The 5,053-nt window shown below is 40.9% G+C and overlaps 1 pseudogene; it reads left to right on the plus strand.

Moving 5' to 3' along the window:
- Nucleotides 1–509: 509 nt before the first annotated feature.
- LOC131406896 (14-3-3 protein theta-like) lies at nucleotides 510–3,797 on the plus strand (annotated as a pseudogene).
- The last annotated feature ends 1,256 nt before the right edge of the window (nucleotides 3,798–5,053 follow it).

Below are 5,053 nucleotides of genomic sequence, written 5' to 3' on the forward strand. Positions count from 1 at the left end.
CATCAGCCAGTTGTGTGTATTACAACCCATCGTTCTGCTCCAACTGTGAAGCCATGTGGGACTCAAGAGAAGACTGAAAGGTGGAGATGATGAAAGTGAGCCCAGGAACAGGTTTATGGCAGATATAGAGCCTCAGACCCAGGACCTGGGTGTCTTGATCTGGATTCCAAGGCTAGCTATTTCATAAATGTGCATTGCTTAATTTCTCTGGGTCTCAGTTTCATATAGAAAGATGATAGAGATAGATAGATAGATAGATAGATAGATAGATAGATAGATAAAGTGATAGATACATAGACGCATAGGTAGATAGAAATACTTATGTATTTTTTCTATCTCCCTGGGTTCTGAGAATATTAAATGAGATAACACATATCAAGGGCCGAGTATGATGTAGAGCATCTTCATTTTCTTCCCTGGACACCAAAGACATCAACAAGGAGCTCTAGAACTCCACGCATGTGAAGCTCTGGGAGATCCTCCCAGGGGCAACCTTCAACTAATGGGGAATGCGAGCGGAGCAGATGGATGAAGGCTCCCACTTCTGTTCTTCCAGCAGACGATTCTGGGAGGTATCTGTAGGCCTTAAGGCGTCCTGTAGAATTGAGCCTTCATTGCCCACCAACTCAGCAACAAACTCTTACACTGGGTTTTCCTCTGTCCTGCCCTCGCTCTTCCCAGCCCCTCACTCTGACTCCCTGGTCTCATTTGTTTCCCAAATAAACCACTTGCACATAAGTTCTTGTTCTGGGCTCTCTTATCAGAGAAATCCAAGCTAAGACAGCCATTTACCAGCTGTGTGATCTTGAGAAAATTACTCATATTCTCTCAAATTCAATTTCCTTATTTCAAATTGTGAATAATAATACAACTTTCACAGGACTGTTGAAAGGACTAAAGAAGGTGATGTATATGAAAGTACTAAACCCTGGACTGGCACCTCCTGTGGTGACCGCATATGGATGATGCCATCCCTCCACTTGCTTAGGCCAGCACCTCAACACCTTCAGTCCTTGCCTTCTCCCACGCTCCACATCCAATTCTGCAGCAAATCCTCTCCTCTCAACCTTCAAAAAAATCCAAACCCCATCACTTCTCACTGTCACCAGGGCCTCCACCCTGGTCTAGGACATCATCATCTCTGCATACAGCTCCAAACTGGGTCCCTGATCCTATACTTGCCTCCTTTAAGTTCTGTTTTGTTTTGTTTTCCTCAAAATAGCAGCTATTTTTAAGCATAAGTCAGATCATTTAACTCCTATATTCCAAACCCTTCTCTGATAGCTTTCCACCCCATTGAAGTTATAAGCCAAAGTCTTTTCAGTGGCTTGCAAGGCCCTGCAGGGACTGGCTCCTCACCACCTCTCTAACATCTGCCACCATCTTCCCCCTTCACTCTGTGCCTCCACGGTGGCTCCATCACTGCACTGCACATACACACCTGCCCCAGCCCATACAGACTCTTCTCGCTGTATGAAATGCTCACCCACTGCAGATTTCCACTGCTCACTCCCTCACATCATTTCATTCTCTGTCCAAATATCACACATATCAAAGGTTTTTATTCTGACTGCCTATATAAAACAATACATACTCTGACCTAAGAAATCCCCTACCCATTACCCTCTATTTCTTAAAGAATAATTGCACTGGACAAGATGAGCAACCAGAAATTGATTTTACTCTGATACTATCACCAGTGATAGGGGTGAGAACACAGATGAAGTCCGGAAACTCATCTCCTCTGAAACAAAGGGCAGGCGAGTTTTTAAGAGCTGAGGTGGGAGGATCTTCGGCCATCTATATTTGCTAATTGACTTTCCCCAGAGCAAAAGTAAACTTTCTGTCTTTGTGACAGGAGGTAGTTTTACAACTTGGAGCAAGGTGTACACCCAACTTATTAGGCTCCTCTTCTCCCAGAGAGACTGAGATTTAGGGGCGCTATCTTCCTTGATGATTTCTTTCCAAAGGGATGACTCCCAGGTCCTTGAGAAAGAAAGTCCTAGGTAGTAAAACAGGCAAGAAGCTTTTAAAAGACTTATATCTCAAAGGGGCAGAGAAAGAATTCACAATTACAGGTTTTCAAAAGTAAATGCTCTAAGAAAAGAAAGGTCGGGGCCTAGAGACAGGAAGAAACCTGTCTAAAGTTTAGTCAAGCTGAGGGAATGTTAAGGCCGTCTTGAACACGTCGCCACTTACGTATCATATATTCTCTTAGTTGTTTCCTCTCTCTCCTCACTAGAACACAAGGAGAGCAGAGATTTGATCTGCTTTGTTCACTGCTCTATCACCGCACTAAAAGATTGCTTAGCAAGTAGTATTTGCTCAATTAATAGTGAATGCACAGAGCATTCTAGAATGTTTCAATTTTGCTTTTAGAATTAAATCATTTTGTTTTGATTTGCTTTTAGTGGACTTATTAATCATACCACACATTTTGTTCAGCTTCTATGCTATACAATTATTTTGAGATAATATTTTCTGAGAACACTAAAATTTCTTTCCTGAGTCATGACTCAGAGCCCTTCTGTGTGTGCGTGTGTGTGTGTGCAATATATGTGTATTTATATGTGTGTATATATACATGTATACACACACATCAATTCAACATGCATACTATATACACATAAAACTCATACATGTTGGATTATTTTCATTCCTAAGCACTTTCATTTAAACAGGGCCTCAATAAAATTTATATACCAATTTTTATACTTACTCATACACATTTACTACCTAACTCCATCCACTATTCTTCTCAGCTTGGCTTTTCACCATCTGGAAGACACTAATGGAACAATTTTCAAAATGTTTTAAAAACACTGGGTTAGAGACAGAAAGATCCTCTGCTAAAGTCAAAAGCAGATTGGAGTGATGGCCTCTGGAGAAGGGCTCGTCCCCATCCCGGTGGTGCTCGCTGTCCTCCCTGCCTGCCTCTCACCACCCCGGCCTGCCATGGAGAAGGCCCAGCTGATCTAGAGCCCGAAGCTTCAAGTCCACTTGGAGGGTCGTCTGGAGCATCAAGCAGAAAACTGTCACCCCCTAGAAGAAGCTGCAGCTATTATAAGGACTATCAGGAGACACTGTAGTGTGAACTAAGATCCATCTACGCCCCTGTCCTGCCATTGTTAGGTAATTATTTAACAGTCAATGCAACTAATCCAGAGATTAAGGTCTTCAGTCTGAAAGTGAAGAGAGATTACTTCCAGTACCTTGCTGAAGCTGCACATGGTGATGTTCAAAAACAAACAATAGGGCTGGCCTGGTAGTGTAGCGGTTAAGTGCACGCGCTCTGCTTCAGCGGCCCCAGGTTCGCAGGTTCAGATGCCTGGCAGGCACCGATGCACCGCTTGTCAAGCCATGCTATGGCAGCGTCCTATATAAACTAGAGGAAGATGGGCATGGATGTTACCCCAGGGCCAATCTTCTTCAGTAAAAAGAGGAGGATTGGCATCAGATGTTAGCTCAGGGCTAATCTTCCTCACCAAAAAAAAAAAAAATTTTGATAGATAATACGCAAGGAATTTACCAACAGACCTTTTATATAAACTAGAAAGAGACGTAACCCACACATCCAATCTGCCTGGGGCTTGCTCTTAACTCTTCTGTATTTTACTAGGAGCTCCTTAACAACCCAGAGCTTGCCTATACACTGACTAAAACGGCTTTTGATGAGGTCATCACAGAACTTGATACACTGAATGAAGACATACAAAGACAGTACTCTCCTCATGCAGTCGCTTAGAACAATCTACCTTTATGACAGATGGTGCAGGAAAGAAAGTGATGAAAACTAAATGCATACAGGGAGACAGCCTTCTTCTCTAGAAACCTTTTTACACATCTCCATTCCTTATTCCACTTGAAGTCCCTATAGCAAAGAAATCCATTCTTGTGTATGGAATCCACTGTGTATAGTCTTTTCACACAGCAGCTTTGGGGAAACTCCATGCCTTGATTTGTGTTTGTCTTGGCCTTCTTGGCATGCAATTACTGCTGTAGAAATGTATTAATAGCTTCATTTCATATAAATATACGTAATTTCCAAACACTTAATGGAGAGGACTAAAAATGCATCTGGTATTGCAGTAATCTGAACCAGTTCTGCAAGTGACTGTGTTTTATGTTATTGTCAAGATATGAAAATGTAGTTAATTACAATTAAAGAGTGTTCTCCATAAACATCTTAACTTTTACATTCTCTCCCTCACTCTTCTTTAGGCCTTCCTTTTTATGTATTCCTTTTTAGTAGGAATTCGAAGTAGTAGATTGAATGGAAAGCATTTGACATTTCTGGCCTGGGGGTCATACATTGAAAAACCTCTTATGTAATACATCGTGGAGGTCTTGTATATCTCTGACAAGAGGGAGTTTCCTCATTCACTCCTCATTTGCTGTTATTTAGGTTGACAACTTGACTTTGTGGTGCTGGTATTCATTTTACTATGTAATAGAAGTAACATGTTGCTGCCAGAATACAAGCATTGTTTTTGGAAAATTAAAGTGCTTGTCATCTCCTTATATACTAGAAAGGGGAGATAAATCAAAGCACACAGGCTCAAGTCTAAAACCTCAGTCTTTTTCTGTGTAGATTTGTGCTCAAGTAAGCGAGTGTCCAGTTTGTGTAGTGATGGCTGTTTAGAGAGCTGGACCACTATTGGGTATTGCTTATCATTGACTGTAGTTCCAGAAAAGCCTTGTGAAAATGTTATACCCTGTGTAACAGCGGAGTGACATAAAATAAAATTACATTTTATAAACCATTTGTAAACCATTGCATGCTCATATTTTAAGTGACAGATGAACTTATCGGTTTCTGAATTTGTTGATGGTTCTCTTTTATTTTATGTAAAATGTAGTAAGGACACCCATATTTCTTGATTGTGACACATTTGTCTAGGAGTGCCTGGAAATGTATAAAATTGGACTCCATTTATTACAGTAAGTGTTTTACCCCGGATCAGTCTCATGGTCCAAGTATTCTTCATATGTAAATAACATCTGTTTAAGTATTATATGGAATAAAGTAAACATTTTAAAACTTAAAAACATT

The sequence above is a fragment of the Diceros bicornis genome, chromosome 6 (genome assembly GCF_020826845.1).
Source record: "Diceros bicornis minor isolate mBicDic1 chromosome 6, mDicBic1.mat.cur, whole genome shotgun sequence".
Classification (NCBI taxonomy): domain Eukaryota; kingdom Metazoa; phylum Chordata; class Mammalia; order Perissodactyla; family Rhinocerotidae; genus Diceros; species Diceros bicornis.